This window comes from Oryzias latipes, chromosome 10 (assembly GCF_053564925.1).
Source record: "Oryzias latipes strain Hd-rR chromosome 10, Olatipes_Hd-rR_3.1".
In the NCBI taxonomy this organism is placed as follows: Eukaryota; Metazoa; Chordata; class Actinopteri; order Beloniformes; family Adrianichthyidae; genus Oryzias; species Oryzias latipes.
In genome coordinates this window covers 12,849,229-12,868,532 of record NC_136246.1, presented here as the reverse complement: position 1 = coordinate 12,868,532, position 19,304 = coordinate 12,849,229, and the positions used below count along the sequence as shown (strand labels likewise).

The window sequence follows — 19,304 nt, the reverse complement described above, 5'->3', positions numbered from 1 at the left end:
CTCCATGCCAATTGCCCCGCCCACAACTCAGAGGTGAATTTCTTATGAACTACTTTTGCTCTGCAGAAACTATGTCCAAGAAAACGACACAGTTTTTGAATTTTTTTTGTCTAAAAATGGCCAAAATCATAAATAAAAGACCACTGGAGATACTTACAAAATATATCAAGACATGATCAGAGTGGGATTTTAAGAAACATTGGCCCTTAATGTGATGAATTCATGACAATAGCATCTCTGCCTGTCAAATGTCTGGACCCAGACATGGACATACTTTTTAAATTATGGATGAATTCTCCCTTTTTGGGCACATTTATTTATCAGTAGATAAGTAGGGCGGGAGGAGCCTAAGCCTGAAAGCTGCAATGAAGACAACTCATGCTGCACTCGCTCGACCAGTTGAGCAAAAAATGACTTCAACATTTAACGTCTGACTCATCTAACGTGTTTAACGTCCCTCTTCAATTGAGACGTACATGGATTTAGTTGTCTGTAAATTGATACATCGGAATGGAGTGGAGCATGGAGCTTGTGGCATGATGTTGTAGCTTCTAAGTCACAAATACAAGCTTTTCCAAACCACCTGCAGTCCAGTTTTGCTCACTGGGGGTTGTATTGCTGCAAACAAGGTCTGAACTGGAAGGAAAGAAGGACACAAAGAAGCAACCTGCTATTTCTCCAATCATAATGAATTATTTCTTTAGTTTCTGGATAGCCCATTTGCATTCATGCTGCAGTCACTGGCACTGAATGAGCTGACATTGTCTTCAGATTAGCTTTCAAACTTGCTAAACAAACTGCAGTTGTATAAAAGCACTTCGCCTTATGCTACATACACACTGGTCATATGATGCACGTTCAAAAATGTGCATTCCTGAATGTACTTTCAGCATTTGGAGATAGGCCGGAAAACTGGACTATCGGAAGAGGTGTGGTGCAAAATGTGGAAGCGCTGCAAATCTCACGAATCTTGCTCCAGGCTTTTTCTTCCAGAAATCTGTTCCGATATTTGAAAGACGTGGTGTCATATTATTCAATAAACCGAAGTTATTAATTTCTCCTCCAGGATCAATTTTCAAACGATTTGCACTTCCGTGAATCAAAGGGGACGTCATCTATACGTCACGACCAAATCTGAGTCCCTGATTGGTCAAAGATCAACTGGTTTAACTTTCAATTTGTACGTAGAGATCGAAAACGGACCTAAAAACGTGCGTAGTGAATGTGAGAGCTTTAAACATGGAAGCCTGAAACATGTATATACGTGCATTTACATAGGTTTTTTATTGGAAGTGGCAGCTTGAACCCAAGTTGCTGAGGCCGGTGTGAACCTAGCATCAGGCCCGTGCCTTTGGGATTTGCATCCCTCTATTTAGAGGTGACAATGCACATTCTGTTGAGGACTGAATGTGTTGCTGCCCTTAACCCACTGAACTCTTTGTTAGCCGTGTGCCTCCATCGTCCTGCTCTCTAATAGTTAATTATCTGGAGTCCCGGGTCAGCTCAGCACAGTCACCGTCCAAGAGCGATAAGGTATGCACAGAACCATGAGCTGTCAGCGTGTTGGACAAACTAGACTGTTATGGCAAGAAGTCTGACCTCAAGAAGCTGGAATGCTAAATAATTGCTGGATGACCTCGGCTGCCTTCAGTCTGTCACTATAATCCTCACTTGACAAATATTTCAAAGTCTTTCCTTGTATACCACTTTCCCCCTTCATATCTCAGTGGGGCTGATTAAAACGCCTTGCTGTCCTTTTGTTTATCACATTCTGGATTTTTTTTTTTTTTTCTAAGTGCACTTGTGCACCTTTTGCTGACAACCGACAGCCGCTGCTGAAAGCATCACTGCTCTGAACGCGGTGACCTCCGAACTGCAGAAATAATTTAGCGTCCTCCAAACGCTGCATATCTCAAGCTGTCAAGGATTGTTTCAGGATGTTTGTCAGCTTTCATGAGTCCCCAGCTCTCTGGCTCACGTGTCACGTAAAAATTGTGCGTTCAATGTTCGTTGTTATCATTCATAATCGTGCATCACTTAATGGAAGTAGTGAACCTCCTGTCTACTTCAGGAATTCATTGGACATGTTCACTGCATGTTTTATTGTCATTTAAGTGGACACTTTTACCCCAAACATCATGCAAAGTTTGGCTCTTACACACATCGGGGGACAATGGAATGTTTTGCTCAAGGACACATCAGTTGTTAAGATTGGGAATTGAACCACCATCTAATTCTGTAGCATTGGTCTTTTAAGTATAATTTTATCAATCGAGGTGCACCAATTGCAGTTTTCTGGCCTATCACCAAACTTTAAAAAGCTGAATATCAGCTGTTGATCTGAAATCTATTTTTTTTGTATTACTTACTGGCCGACGAGCTTCTTTGTGGCAAAGCTCCGGGAGTGGATGAGGTCTGCCCTGAGTACCGAAAGTCTCAGTATGAGTTTCTTGGCTGACACGTCCCTGCAGCATTGTGTGCCAGTTGGGAATTGTACCACTAGACAGGCAGACAGGGGTGGTGGTCCCCCTTTTTTAGGAAGGGGGACCAGAGGGTATGTTCCAACTACCGGGGAATCACACTCCTCAGCCTCCCTGGAAAACTCTACACCAGGGTACTGGAGAGGAGAGTCCGTCCGACAGTTGAATCTCAGATCCAAGAACAACAATGCGGTTTCCGTCCTGGTCGTAGAACTGTAGACCAGCTCTGCACCCTCTGTCGGGTGCTGGAGCGTTTGTGGGAGTTCGCTCATCCAGTCCATATGTGTTTTGAGAATTTGGAGCAGACGGTTCAATTGCGTCCTCCGTGGTGTCCTGTGGATGGTGCTTTGGGAGTCTGGGGTCCAGGGAGCCTTACTGGGGGCTGTCTGGTCTTCTGGTCTCTGTCAAAAGTGAGTTGGACCTGTTCCCAGTGCATGATGGACTCCGGCAGGGCTGCCCTTTATCACCGGTTCTGTTCATAGTTTTTATTGACAGAATTTCTAGGCCCAGCCAGGGACCAGAGGGGTCTGGTTTGGAGACCACAGGATTACTTCTGTGCTCTTTGCAGACAATGTTGTCCTGTTAGCTTCATCGAACCTCGACCTACTGCGTGCTTTGGGGGCGATTTGGGGCCAAATGTAAAGCGGTTGGGATGAGAGTCAGCACTGCTAAGTCTGAGACCAGGAGAAATGTAGTTAGCCCTCTCTGGGAGAGGTGGTGGAGTGCTCCTCCCACAGGTGGAGGAGCTTAAATATCTTGATGGAGCCCAGACCATGTGCTTTTATTGAGGCATTTGATTGGTCAGTTTATAACTTGAATAACTTACACTACGAAAAGATATCGTGAAAATAATATATTTGGATAAAGAACAATGTTTATTCAGTCAAATATAATGATTAAGTAATAGCTGTTTATTTCTCTATAGAGGTCTACAGGATTTGGAGATTTTTAAAAACCTACTCTGATAAAAAATGTGTTTTTTTAAACATGTTCTTGTGGCATTTTTCTGATAATCAAAGACAAATATTTAGAAAATTTAGCTCCGTGCCAACGCTTACACCCACAACGCTTATTTATTGAAGTCCTGCTGCTCCACAGGAGCCGTCCTAGAAAACGACACAATGGGGGGCTATAAACAGCATAATCATGATTTAAGACCACTGGGAACACTTATAATAGATCAAAAGATGAACAGAGTGGATCTTTAAGCATGGTAATGAATTACTTAATTTTAGATAGATGTAGATCAGTATGGTTATATATAACATTTTTTAATTAGCAAGAATTCCGCATACCACTTGTTGTACATAAATGCTGATTCTACAGACAAAATCCAGATCATAGGGTAAGAGAGTAATTTTTGCACCAAGAGAGTTATTGTTCAGTCCAAAATAATTGCAGGTAAAACTTTTTGACTTGAATGAAACTGACTTTCCAAGGGTTTCACTTTTCCTCAGCTAAACACACCTAAACTCTAGTTGCCCTGTTACCGTACTGTTGGGGTAAGTTGTAACAAAAGCACATCCTTTATACTTAGCTTTAAAAGTATGTGATACCCCTCCAGGATATGGTAATGGCATCCTTTATAACCAAAATAATATTGTAAGTAACAGCCAAAACGATTACTAAATCATTCATTTTTATACCTACATTAAATCTGATTTTCAATTTATTTATTCTACAACTATAAGGTTTCTCTATAGGACAGGGATTCATGTTTTTATTTATTTATTTGAAAAACACTTAAGTGACATAGAAATATGAGTCCACTTGATGGACTATCACTCAGTTATTTGATATCTTCTGACCTCAATGATCAGCTTCACATACAGCACAGTTTGTGCTGAGAAAGTTCTGGGTCTGACCAAACTACTGAAAGTGGAAGAAGTCTTATTTCATCAACACTTTCACATAAAAAATCTTATAAGTAAAAGTAATATTTCCCTCCATAAAAACATATCGAATAAGTCAAATATCATTTTTTTAAAGCCAAAAAAGAACTATAACTGCCCACCTTTGCTCGTGAAAACACAAGAATACAGTTTTAAAGTCGGTTGTTACTTTGATTTTAGCTTACGGAGATAAACTTGAACAAATGTTGTGTGCTCTAGCTATGCAGAGAAACATGAGCTTTGACGCATGCTTCTGCCTGTTGTTGGTCTCTGTTATTCACAGCAGACACATGAGAGAAACAAGTGACCCCATTTTTCATGCTCACTCTGCAAAAGGAAAGGCGTGTCCTATCAGATAGTCTGCAGGGTCACATGCTTCAGCACTGATCACATATCAAGGCATTTTTTTCTAGTTAATACACAACCACTGTAGAATATCCCCCCACGCAATGCACTGTGTTGTAGTTTTTTGTGTGTGTTAAACCTCAGTGGATAAAATTCCATGTTATCTCATCCAAATTCTGTTGGAGCTAAATACAGTCATGAGAACTTTTTTTGCATTTTTTTTTGCATATGACACATTGTTAACATGAGATGTAGCTGCATTTTATAGTGAGCTGAATTCAAGGCCAGAAATCACCAAATTGTTTTTACATTGCTAACCATTTCAGTCATGGTGTCAATCATCGTCTATCAAATAATTTTGCCCTAAAAGTATGCTCCTCTATGGTTTAATACAGAGGTCAGACCTCATGTTCCTTTTAAGACAACTGTTCATATGGACTTACTTTCTTGTTATTTCTATTTTCTGGTTTGCTTTTCCTGAAAGGATGTGCTTGGCTCACGCCTGAAGCTATGTTGACAACGCATGGCAGTGCCTGTTCAAGCAGCCATTTCCAACGTGCTTACGTGCGTTTCGGGACTCCCCGTTCAAAACTCTCATGTTGAAGCAAGTTTCTATGACCGTTTTCAGACTCTACTCACAAAATGCACGACCATTGAAAGGGCATTGAAAGATAAACCAGGTTGAACGTTGACCAATCAGGGACTTGGATTTGGCAGCGACGTGCAAATCGCGGTTTGTGCTCGGCTGAAACACCAAGTCTATCATATATCAGAATAGAGCTGTGAAAGAACAGGCCTGGAGCAAGTTTTGCACCACTTCAACATTTTGCACCAAACCTCTTCCAACTGTAGGTGGTGGCCATGAGCTGGTTAACAGTAGAAAAAGAAGAAGAAGCCCCTCCCTGTTTGTCCAGTGTGAACACCATGGACTAAATGTGCGTTCTTGAACGCGAATAACATGCCTGTTATGTCTGTAGCTTATGGATAATGTCACAGAAGCAGTGATTTTATTTTTTTTATTTTAACATTTGTTTAAAGAATTTCATTTTTTCTTTCATGAAGCTGCTTCAGGCTGTGACCCTGATGATCCTTTTTTGTATTTGACTTGACTTTACAGCTTAGCGAATGAAGCTTCTATTATATATGTCCACAGAAACACAGGCGAGTTTGAAAGTGCTTTGCAAATGTACAGATTAGCTTTGCAATTTCTAATGAAACTATTCCATCCTTGTAAACCCTACATTCTTGATGGATTGGAGAACAGGCGATTTTAAAAGAAAAGTGGAGCTAGCTACGTTTTTACTTAAGAACCCTTTTTATTTGTGTCTAAAACTATAGAAAAGATTAACAGGATTTCTACTGTTTGTATTTTACCAACACTATGTTTAGTTATTTTCTGAAAATGACTTGGAAAACATACATTTATGGAAAAATAAAGAACAATAATCGTCGCTACTGTTGCAAATTTCAATAAAAGGTTTTTAAATGTAGAACTTATCAGTCTGGCTGATTAACACCATCCAAAAAAATGAAACAAATTTGACCGAATTATAAAACAATTTTTACATTCTCACTGTGTGAATGTAACACACAGTTGTCCCACCAGTTGTTTAGTAAGTTTGAAAAAAAACAAAACAAGGAAAGTGCTTGACTTCTGAAGCCTTTAGAGTCGTCACAGACGACGCCATTCGTTGTCTTACTCAGATTTAAGAATGTGGAGAAGATTTCCAAAGCGGTGCTACACGGCTATGGTCTGAGGTGAACATCTGTATTAAGTTGGGTTGAAGTTTCCTGAAAGGAGGTCAGCAGAAAGGTGATGTCATGAAGCCTGCTGCTGTAAAAACCTAGACTTATCAGAGTCCAAGACAAATACGCCCCTAATATAAATATACATTCTTTTAATTGGTCTGACTTCACTTACTTTTATCCATTTGTTATTTATTTATCAACTTCAAAAAAGAAAATGTTGCATTTGATTGAGATGTTTGACGTTTGCCTTCTCTATTGATTGGAATAGCTGGGTTCTTTTCTGTCAAAGACGTGTCAAAGTTGGTGTGCAGACGGTGTGACGACAGAACGCTTGACACTCACCGCAGACCACCACTTCCTGTTGCTGAAATGTCATTTAAAAAAAATAAAAGATTATTTTTACCATCCAGCGTTCTCTGCACAAAATGCAGTTAAAGAAAAAAAAAAAACATTTTGTACTCTGTATTTCTAATGTGACACCTAGAGCGTCACATTTTAGATGCAAACTCATTTGTGCATCGTTAAAAAAAAATTACTTTCTGTAACTTTTCTGAAGATGTTTTTTTATTAATGGACACCAATCATTGTCAGGGTGGATCAGGAGACACAGTAAGAGGTGAACTTTACCACTAAGCTGCCATACAGATTTTAATCACCATGCCTGGCCCACATTTTATGGTCAAAGTCTACAATAAGTGCATACCTGTCCGACTGTTTACCTCCACCTCCAGCACTCCTCTACCTCTGCAGGCGAAACCCGTTGAACGTCTTTCAGGCTGTTCTAGGTGTGGCCTTCTTGTTTGCTCTCTCTTGTCTCCCCTCCCCCACTCGGCCCCGTCCCATCCCTTCAACCACCCAACTCACCTGAAAGGATTTGCATACTCGTCGCTGATTGGCCAGGTGCAGTCACTCTGCCTCAGGCCTCTTCTACCAATGGCGACAGTGTTGCGTGACTCATAGGGAGAGGACTAGTTGCTTCACTACACTTCTCCTTTTTCAGTTTCAAGCAGTAACCATTGCATTGTCTTTCTTTTTTTCCTCCCCCCCCCCACCATTTTTTTTCCTCTTCAGTTTTGTTTTGTCGTTGACAGAAGCAGGTGTGGGTTTGGCCATTCCACGTCTCTAACAGACGGTTCTCGTCATCTCAACACATCTTGGATTATTCCCCCGTTTCACCTTTTGTTGCCTCTGTCTGCTTGCTGAGATCGACACTTGTTCGGTCGCAATAATGGATCTTATCACCCAAAGTCTGTGCCTTTGAGGTCAGTGATGAAAAGTTCTCCAAAATCCGAACTTTTTACTTGATTTACTATCAAAAAAGATGGTAGAAGTGAGGCGATTTCTTTAGATAGTTTTAAATAGTTTTTGTGAAATGTTAATATTCATAATTCATCATTCAGATGTACGTTTGAGAGCTGTTTGGGAGTTTACAGGCAGAAAAGGAGAAGCTGTACACAATGTGCCCATTGGACTTTATAGCATTTTATCGCATACATCTTTGTCAAAACACATTTTTCTTAAAGAGATTTGAAAAATCATCCCAGTTGGGATTCCTCCGTGACTTCTTTAGAAATAAACTTAGAAAAGTTTCTCCACCGCGCTTTCACGGCAGCTCAGCGTGAGCGTATCCCATCCCTGTCTTCAAACCTGCTTGATACCCTCTGAAACTTTTTATCCCTCTTGGGAAATTTTACACCTCAGAATCAACTGGTTCTGACTGATGCGTCTGTTTCTTGTATTTCGTTTTTCAAAATTGTTGCCATATAAGGTGTGTTGGAGCAAGGGCGGGAACAGAGTTTAGCAAGTCTCTGGACCAAACCCACATGTGTTTTTTCATGGTGTGTTATCCACCGTGTTGATTTTGATCTGTGACTATATCCCAAATGTCATATTGTTGCGTTTAAAATTGTGTTTTTTTATTATTTGCAGCAAAAAAATACCCAAACAAATATTTTTCGTTGCAGCTCCTATCTGCTGTCTTGTGCTGTCAGTCATGCACTGCTTGGTACATACTCACTGCAACAGAATGTCTCTCATCTTGTAATGCTGATGCCCAGAAGGGTGCCATTTCTGTTTATGAGAAAGGATGATCATATTGTAGCTTCCTGCCCCTTTTTCAACATGAAAAAACTCACTAGAATGAGTTTTTTAACGTTCCCACCAAGTTATCCAGCCACATTCAGTGGACGGTCTGTCTCTCGATGTTTCTCAGTGCTGCAAAGATAAAAGCTTGCTTCCTGTTTCACCAGAAATTTACGCTTGCACTTTGTGAACCACAGAAGCCTCTGCTTGTGCTGCATTACTGAATAATCATGCCTAAAGTCCAATTTCAGACTTCTCTCACCCTCAAACTTGCATCACTGCTGCTCTGTCCTGGAGCTAGCACTGACATTTTTCACCAGTCAGAACTGTTTTAATGTAATTATACGGAATAGAAGTTGATTGTTTTATCAGAATGGCATTCAGAAATGATGCTGGTGAAGTCATGTCTGGCTTTACACCAGGAAACCATCTTACAACAGCATCATTGAACACATCATTTCTTTAAATGCGGAAAATCTAAGACAACAATTCAAGACTCCATTAAAAGAAACCAAGATAGGTTATTTTAACCCAACTCCAAGGTTAAAAAAGGACTAACTTTCTTGGAAAACATAAAAAGGGTTTAAATGAAACCACTACAACCCCCAAAATTAGTATTGTTCCAAAAAATATGAATAACCCAAAGTGAATGGCCTTGTTGTTAAGGAGGATACAAGTTTGCATTTGCTCTGAATTTGTCCTCTGTGCCCACCCTTATTTGTATTGTAAATGAGGCCCTTGTCCCTCACAGTATGAAGCGACTCTGCTGCATTAACACTCTGTCTGTTCCCTTTAAAAAAAAAAAGGTGTTAAAAGCAGGGGGTGGGTTCTGTTTGGTCCATTTTTTTTTCCAATTTGAAGTCAACAAGCCTTGGCCTGTAATTACATCACAAGGCTTTAGCTTGTGACAGAAGTATTGCAAGACAAGCGGAGGATGACAGCAGGAGGAGGTGGGATTTACCTTATTGCAGCAATTCCTGCATATCAGGATCTGTAAAATCATAGGAAAGTATGCATACACATAGTTTTTTTCTACTTTAGACAGGATCAGCATAAACCAAAGTCAGTTTTGGATTGAGAAAAGCTGATAAAATATTTTAGTGAAAGTATTTATTATTTCTTTACCTTCGTGGTTGTGGAGTGCATGGATGCATATTTTATGTAAGAAATGCCTGCTGGGTGTTTCTGATCATGAATTCAGGGAGTTCTGTCCCAGCTGTCATGTGACCATCCTTTGTGTCGCTTAAACTGAACTGGGTATTGAGACAGTGGTGGAAAACTGGTTGACTCATAGTGAAACCTGCTGCTCTTGTTATGTTGTCCCCACTCTAACTGAATTTCTAAAAGTTTGGCTGGAAAATCTGAGTCTGAAAAAAAACATTTTTTTTTATATATTAGCATTTGGAGCATGTATTCATTAAAAGTAATATTTGGTGAATCCATACCAACTGAACGTTGGAGAACTTGTGACGGGAAGTTTGATCTCCTGAGTCTGAGCTGGGAAAATCTGGGTGGGGAAAGTTAATAAGTGACTTTCTTTGGCGCTTTTACAGCCACTGTGCCAGTGAGCCAGGCACACATTTGTGTTCACTCTGAAAGCCCAGGGTATATTAGTGTTTACATGTAGCAGAAACACAGAAAAACCATCTCTATGTGTTAGGTTAAGACCGTTGAGCAACATATTGCAACGGTGGTTGTCGGAGCATGCTGGGGCTGGCTGGCTGTTTCTGAGGTAAAGATGTGTGATCATCATATCTGATGTTTTTTTTTCATTCCTACTTCATGGGTACATGTTTGAATAAATACTTAAAAAAAAAAACTTTATTATCAATGTAAATCAATTTAAAGTGGGTCAAATCTCAACAGCCAGCCAGCCATGGATGTTGGTGCGCGGTGTCAGAAGGAGTGGGCAGTTACATGAGGCTGATAACGCCCTCCTGGCAGAAATAGGTAAAAGATTAAAGGGTTATGATGTCAAGCAGAGTGGAAAATGAAAACAGCACGCAAATACACAAGTGTGGCATATCTGGACTTTAGTTTTTTTACTTTCCAAGGTATGTAATGTTTAAAGATGGTCAGAGATCTTGTCTCCACTTACATACTCCACAAACCTGCTGTGACAATGAGTCAGTGCTGCAAAGTAATTTATAAAACGCAGTTGCAGATCTAAAAAAGTGCATTTGAAACGGAACTGTTAGCCTCCATCTTTCTAGCAGAAGTGAAGCAGGGCTTTGTTGTTGTTTTTACTGGTCAGCGCAGAGCAGTATCTTGGGTTTTCTTGCATTTCTTGTGTTAAAATTGCCTGTTTTTGTATCCATTGATTGAATAGCAATAAAAAAAATGTTGCTACATAATAGTCCTGGGAATTTATCTGCCTTCAACAGTTTTAAAAGATTTGTCATTTGATGATGCACAGAGCGTTTTCCAAAGTGAACTCCAACGGTGGAATCGTGTAACTTGATAAAGATTCATTTCTCACTTGCATCTGTGTGGGTGGAGCCATGCCTCAGATGCAGATTTATGGCGTCCTAAATAAAAGCTACCACCATGGCATGAAAATGTCAATCTTGACTCTCTCTTGTGTTTATTTGGAAGTACCGGTCATTTGTGGCAATTTGCAGCGTAAACAGAGAAATCCAACACATTTGTCTTTTGTGTTTGTAGCTCTGTGATCGTGTTCCGTCATAGGGTTGTTTGTCACATTTCACTCTAAGCTAAAGTGGCCTTTTCTTTTAAAGAGATGTGTAAATTTAAATAAAAAGGAAATAAAAGTATGAATTTTTAAACATAACAGTGGGTTTCCAGATGTTTTGGTTCCACATATCCAGCTGAACCAGTGTCTGTTGAGAAAAGAGGCAGCCTAAAAATAGGAAAAGAACACTAATCTGAAGAAGAAAATCACTAGTAAGTAGTAAACTGATCTGTCCAAGTAAATTTTACTTCACGGTAAATATTATAATAAGATATCAAAATCTAGAAAAAAGGTGTTCGACACAAGAATTCAAAAAGGGGAAAAAACCCTGTTAGATAGAATTAGTTCATACTAAAAGGTGTGTGGCCCAAGATTAAGTATAATCTTTGCTAATCCTAGGAAAATGGTTTGTGTTTTTTGAGTTTTTCTGTACCTAATTGTAGTTCATTTTGATTACAGTGATTAAAAAAAACTAGTGTAATAAGTGGAAATGACTCATTTTAGACCAAAATGAGAATACCATGTTACCACAAGTTGGCCTGTTTTAATAAATCCCCATAAATCTACATTTTTTGGGTTCAAAAATGACAATGAATGCCAGTCTAACATGTCAGCATTTGTTGGACATCCTTATAATTGAACCAAAAAGTAAAATATGAGTTTTTTTGAGGCCTCATTCAAGTTTTTCTATTGTCGAGAGGATAGAGTAAAAGATTTTTGACCCCTTTATAATAAGAAATTCCTTATTTCTAGAATAAAAATTCTCAAGTGGGCTGATTTTACGAAAGGCCTGGAAAGACGTGGAGCAAAAATATGTTAAAAGAACCTGGAAAAATATCCTGATCGTCTTTAAATAAATATTTGCCAGTATCAAAATATAGTGTCCAAGCTTTAGCAGAACCTTCTCATCTGGAAAAGCCACAATGGCCTTTAGAATTTAAGTAACTTACTAAACCCTGGAGTTACAATGTTTTAAGATGTGGCTGGAATTTAAGATTATTTATCTGCTCATTTATTTTGGAATGAGTCCCTAAAATAATCCGCTGCTGTTTAATTGAAACGCCGTAGTTTTCTTCTCACCTTACATTGTAATGCTAGAGTAAAAAGACCCTTAGGCTTTTAATTTAGCTACAAGTGGTCCTCAAATAGTCATTTACCTTCTGAATTGTCTCTTTTGTGTGTGTCATTGTATTTGAGACACAATTATATCTCAAATCTTTCTTTTTTCTCTCGGCTTCATGAAGAAGCACAATGTCTCCAGCTGTGTTTGTGCTCATCAGCAATAGATTCATGTACATCAAATCTCCTGATCTCTTTTTTTTTGTCATTTATTATCTAGGCTTTGAATAAAAAACATGAGGCAGTCTGCGTTTTCTGGCGAATGCACGCAACACCTCGTTTCTTGTGAAACAACTGTTTTGAAAAGCTGTGTTTTGAGATGCTCCATAAAAAACGCTGAACAGCTTGTGCAGTTTAGTTAGGCTCCATCTGGTCGCAGCATGTTAGCCAACAGGTAGAAGCGATGTGGGCCGCGCTCACCGGTGGTCGTCAGCAAGATCTCACAGCCCACTTCGCAGGCCCTCTCCCCCTGTGTGTCATTGCTCCATAGCAACAGCCGCACCTTGTTTACCTTTAAGTTATTGGATTGTGATTCACATCAGGACTACACAACGCCAACCCCCCTTGGGAGTATGACTCCCAGCTTTTCTCATTTAAAGTCACATTGAAGTGAAGGTTCATCTAATTATCACAGATTTTTACAACTTTTTGATAAATATTTCACAGATTTTCTTCCTTTTTTGAAGCTTTGGTAATATCTTGGTATTGTTAGAAAACAAATCCTATTAAAACCTTTTTTATTTGATTAAAAAAGCTGTTTCTCTCTAAGTGAACATATGCACATCTCCTCCACGAGGGTGGTGACTTCCTCATCTGCTGACTGTCATAAGCAGGTATATTTCATAAAGCTTTCTCAAATATTGACCTACCTGGACAGGCTGTCCTTCTGCTTCCTGCACAGACCTTCAGTACTTCTCCAAACAGGTGATCGGAGAACCGTCGTCAGTTTCTAGCTACACAATGTAGAAACAAAAACAACAGAAACAGACTAAATGTTGGTGAGAAATAAAGAATAGTCTTCACGACTTTATTGAAGTCCTACTCCGAACATCATTGTAAAAGCGTTCCTATTGCTCTTTTAATAATGATTAAGCCAGTTTTATGCAAAACTTTCTAGGACACATTTTCTGTGGTGCAGAGTGAGCCCGCCCCCATTTTCCGTCATCTATCCGTTTACAATTTATAGCTTTATAGCTAGCTTCCAGCCCCTCACACCAACCTAACATTATTAGTGTAACAAAAATGGTAAACAATATTGGAGCCGTACAGTTTTGATCCAGATTCCTGCTCGGACGAGGAAAGCAAAGACGTTCGTGGATCTATTTCTCTGTAAGTGGATGAATCAGAATGGAAATTGTGGTCTGCCAATTGTAGCATCGACACGTTTTTCTTCTGTGGCTTTTTATTGTGCTCCTGCTTCAGAAAGAATTATTTAGAAATCCAATTTTTAAGCTTAATTTTCTTTTTAGATGTTATCCATCATGTGAAAAAGCTACAAGAACACACACATTTTTTTTTCTTCCATCGTTGTGAGTCTTTAAAGTGTCCCTTTGGTTTGTTAAAAGGCCTGAACTCTGCTCTCTGGTTGGTAGAAGCAGGCACAAGTTGACCGGCATCAAGAATTAGGTGGAAACATTGGCTAGTGACACCTTACACCACACTGATCCAGTATCCAATTGTGCAAAGATAAGCTGCCTTAAAAAGGCTAAGCCGCCTCAGTGTGAGGGGTCCTATCTGTAAGGACTTATGAAGGATCAGGCGAGAAGAGCGGATTTAGCTGTTTAACAGAAATGTGATCAGAGGAGTCTGCAAGACAGAGTGAAGAAATGACACATTGGGTGGTGTTTTTATGTTTTTAGCACATGAATGATAAAAAAAGACTTGTGAGTGTCATTTCTGAGAGTTGCTTGAGCGACGTCTTTTTCTTAAAGCAGGGGGATTTTACTGATAACACTATCTGATGACTAAATAAAGCAGAGGTAGCAAATAGTTTGGTATAAAAACCCACCACGACGTCTATTCTGGCCCTGTCCAGAGGTCACAAAACCCATCTTTAAGCACTTTAAAACAAAAAAAAAACAAGGAGCTGTAGCATGTCTCAACTCGCTTTAATTTGAGACAGCATAAACGATGGAGGCTGTGCTGGGCGGCTGATTTTCTTACAGAATCTTGTTACTGCTGAGTTAGCAGTCTGGTGATTGTAGGCACGCTTTTCATATAAAAGTGCCTCATATAAAAAAAAAAACCATGATGTTAAAATAGAAAATGAGAGAGAGAGTCCCTGTCAGTGAGGGAGAAAAAGGAAGTCAGGCTTCCAACTGTCAGAAGCAAAAGGAACTTGACAGAGATTCTGTGTCTCTGTTCCATCTTGAAGCATGCTCTCACCCCACATTGCTGCGAGTGTGTTCAGACCTGTTTGGTATGCGGCCTCCTGTGCTGCAGCCAGGCCCCCCTGTTCCACCTTGACTCAGACCTGGAGCCCAGAGATTTCTGAGCTCCATCTGAGCACGTCCCCCTCTTCAGTGTAACGCTCCAAGTATTTTTGGCAAAGTTCACGCTGAAGATGAACTCCAGGGGGAATGTTGCTTTTTGAGATAACAAACTGTTGTGAGATAGCTGTTTTTAGTGCGATAAACTGTATTAGAACAATATTGACAGTGCTGTTTAAAGTTCGGGAGGGAACGGTAGCAGTCATCCTTAATGTTGCTTTGTTCAGGTTTCTGCTGCAGAGCTTTTTCTAGGTATTCTGCTTGTTCTTCTGCTGTGACATGTCAGCAGTGGTATGAATGTAAACACGTCATACTCTGGGCATGTCAAGAACTGGGTTAGTTGTTGCTGTTTAAAAAAATCCCACCACTAGGATTGAATTTTTCCTTTTCATTTTGTCCAGTTTTCTTGTTAAGGTTTTTCTACCAGTCAAGTCATACGTCAAATAGATCCTCACAGCAGTCATAGCAATAGTAGACAACACGAGTCACAGGGAAATATTTCTGATATTTGGGCAGTGACATGCAGCCGCACAGACCTGTGTGTTCTACTTTTCTTTTATTAAATATTTTTTTCCTCTTAGAATTATGTCAGAATTTGTCACACAGAAAGGGGTGCACACAGCTGCTTGGCACATTCACTGAGGATCATATCAGATATGAAGCGAGAATAATTAACCGTCATACAGAATTTGTAAAAATAAGTTTCAGCTACACATGTTTAACTTAAAAATATATCATTTCTTAGGAGTTTTACCTTTTTTCAAAGTGCACACATATAATATAAGAGTAGCATTTACAAATCATGCAAATTATAATTGCTATGGCAGTAGCCTCCAGAGATCAAATTATGACACAATATTGCTTCTCTTTACTTTGGAAAACATTGAAAAATTCTCATACACACAAATAAGATCTACATTTAAGTATTTTTCTTTCTTTTTCAATTTTTTTTTTACTAATTCCATCTCATTGTGTCACAGCCAAAAAGCCATTAAAGATCCAAAACCAGGCCCCTCAGAAATAAGTAAAAAAAGCTTTAAAAAGTTGAAAAACATCTTTTGATTGGCAAAAAATGTGTCTGTCAATGATGTAAGAAAAAATGGTCTTAAGAATTCCCATTGTAAGAAAATTTCTGATCACGTCGACATGTTTTCTTAAAATAAGATTATTCTGCCATTGAAAACTTTCTTGATAAGATTTCTTTTCCTTCCAAGACAGAAAATAAAACATTTTTCTTTTAAATTTTCTTAAACTGTAGTTTTTGCAGGGATATAGATGCTCTATTATAGTTTGTAAGGTCATTTTTCCACTGCAGGTTTCACATTCACTTCTCATATTGCAGCTTTCAGACGTCACTTCAGGCTGATTGTCTTAGCTGGAAGATCCGGCTTCAGACACACATTTGACATGACTGCTGTTGCCCAAAGCAATGATTTTGGGTGGATGAGGCTTTTTTATTTCACTTAGACACACTGCTTTAGGTCAGAATTACCGACAACATCCAGATCTGCAGGGGTATTCTCAGAGCACCAGAGAGACAGCCAGCATGTTCAGATGTGCAATTGTCTTTCTGATACTTTGCTGCAATTTCCTGTCCTTTTTCAAAACGTCAGTTTCTTCCTATCTGCGGCATGTGGCCTGTTACCACATAGTAGAAACGGATGATTAAAGCAAACAACAGCATTTAGTTTTCAATTGTAATCCTAATAGCAGTAGAATTAATAGAATTTTAAATAAATGGTTAGAGTCAAAGACTGAAAGGTGTTTTTCCAGACGGAAAAGCAGTGCATTTGTGTGCTAAACACAACTGAGCTTTATTCTTACATGAAAGTGAAGTAACAGGAACTGTATTTTCTTCTAAGAATTTGCCTGAAACTGACTCACAGTGTAGATACATGTGTGTGTGGAGGGGTGGAGGGGGCAGTGCTGTCTGCCTCTGCTCTCCTTGTGTCAGCATTGTGGGGTAGGAGATATCTTTAAATGACAGGTGTGGCTTCAGAGAGCCTCTGTGGTCCTTTAGAACAACACCACCTTCTGCAAAGTACCAGAGCGTAGCAAACGCCAAATGCTTAGACTCTTATTTTGTACGTTTTTATGTAACCAATCACATTCCACTGTTCAGTCAGTACTAGATTTAATCAAAGAATTGAAAAGGAAAATTGTCCACGAATGAGTTAAAGAATGTTTTATGTCCCACTACATGAAGTTTCTTTATGAATCATGCAGGAAATACTACCTGTGTAGCAAATACATGTCTATGAGAGTAGCATGTTGTCGGAGAGGGAAGGAGGGGGAGTTGAGAACTTTCCGCTCTTACACCGAAGAAGAATTTTTCTTCTGAGTGTGGTTTAACAGACAGGAAGCAGCAGAAACCCTCTGCTTGCTGATGCTGTTCCTGTCAATGCAGAATTCACAGGTCACTTTGTGGGTGTCTTTTTTGATTTTATTTTTCAAAAACCTAGTTTTACCTCAGCCCACAGTTTAAAAAAAAACTTTCTCTCACTTTTAAAAAATTGAAATGAGATCAGTGGGAGTCTTAGGAAAAAAAAAGGTCTATTTAATTGGACTACAATAATACGTAGTCTATGATCGTTGTTAGGCAGTGTACTTAAAGTTTACTTTTTATGTACAATCTGTAGGCTATATTGTAAACTTAAAATGTTCCAGTTTAGTGAGAAGTTAGTATACTACTGGCTATACTTATATTCAAGCATACTTAACCCATAAGAACCCGTAGTGACATCAGTGTACCACAAAAACATCTGTGTGCTTTGCTCCACTTTGTCTGTCGTATATCTAACATAATTTTCATTTTAAGGAAAAATGGTTCTGAGTTCTTATAGAATAATAGTTTTACTATGTTTTGCCAAGGGGAGACACATTTGTGTTATAAATACTTGACTGAAAAAATATGGAATGAAGCAGGAATGTGGTCTAAGAGGACATTTTTAAACTGTACTCCCTGAGGAATGAAGGCTACAGTTGTGTTTCAATTCCTTCACTACTCACTACTTAGTGCACCATAAAGTGTGTTCACCATTTTGTGGAGCTGTTCCAAAATTGAGTGCCCTATAAATTTCCTAGAAGTCTCTGCGGAAAACTAGTGTGAATAAATGCTCACTAGATTGGTGAATTTTGACCACAATGTATTGCAATGAAGCATTTTTCATGTGAAAAAAACTATATATATTTTTTCTATTCATAAATCATCCATGTTTTCATCATCAGAACACAGTGGACTCATAAATAGTCTTTAGAAAATGTTTGTTTTCATTAGGTTTTCTCTTCGGAAAATCTGTGACGTAATGTTTTCCGTTTAAAAAAATAAAAACAGTGAGCACAGTGCCCGGTTTACAGTTAAAACTCAGGGCACTAGATAGTCCAGCACTATATCATTTTTTTAGTAGTTCTGATGTAGCGAGGGAGTTCGGACATAGTTTACATAATTAAACCTGTAGGACACTTAAATAGACTACTTTTTCTAAGGAGTGATAAACTTGTGTTAAAAATTTTTGACCAAGAAAGTGTCGAATGAAGCAGTGATCAAACTATAATAAAACAGTTTGGGGTCTAGGAAGACTTTTTTAACTGTACTCCTTGAGGACTTAACATAACTTTTATCACAGAGCTAATGTAAGCTAAAGCTATAAGCTAAAAGCTAAAGCTAGGATGCTACAAATGCCTCATTTACATTTCTGAAACCAAATGATGTTTGGCAAAATGAATATGTGCTACAGGGGGGAAGCAGTGCTTCATCCAGAGCCCAAAGATTGAGTGGAAAAGTACAAGAATTGCAGGAGATGAGATTAAATTCCATTCTTTTTCTGAGAACTTGCATTTGAGGTGACTTTTTTCCCTCAGTCTTCAGTTGACCCTGGTAAAGCAAAGCCCAATAACCTATCTTTTCGCTTGATTTGGCTCAAACATTCATGCAAACATTTTGAAGCTGGTTGTACAGTTACAATACTAATAATAACCTCACCGGCAGCTCTATTTGTCATGTTTTGGACTGCCATGGCAGAAAACAACGAATTTGAAGCTTGTTTGTGTGAGGGCTGCTTGGGATGAAGTGCTGTGTGCGTTGCTGATGCTCTGCGGCTGCACACTGAACCACAGCCTGTACTTAATTCTGGTGCACACACTGTTTGTTCTCCGGGTCGCCGTGACGATTCTACTTTATTCTGCTCAGCAAAGTTGAGTTCAAACATGTGGTGTGAAACAGTGTGTTGTGCAAAACCTGGTGGTGAGCAAAATCTACACAGTCAGAAAATAATGTGTACAAAACAGTTCTGATGTTGCTGACAAAGTGCTGAAGCAATTCTGAAAAACCACGTCTGATTTTTTCATTTTTTTCTAGGACTAAGGCACCCTTATTTCTCGTCTCGTTGTGTCAAGATGTCTTATTCTTCTTTCATCAACACTACTTTGAATTTGTTAGCTGTTTAGTCATTTTGCC

At 39.1% G+C, this 19,304-nt stretch overlaps 1 protein-coding gene across 4 annotated transcripts in view; it reads left to right on the top strand.

Moving 5' to 3' along the window:
* Window positions 1–19,304, top strand: part of elf1 (E74-like ETS transcription factor 1) — a 41,842-nt gene that overhangs the window by 5,981 nt on the left and 16,557 nt on the right. For 2 of the 4 annotated variants that reach the window (XM_078953962.1, XM_011479913.4), the window contains exon 2: window positions 7,538–7,728. The exons of 1 other annotated variant lie outside the window; for it this stretch is intronic. The gene's annotated coding sequence lies outside the window, so the exon portion shown is untranslated. Of the gene's footprint in view, window positions 1–7,341; window positions 7,729–19,304 lie in introns of those variants that run through there. One more of the 4 variants, XM_020706433.3, reaches the window with a different exon arrangement.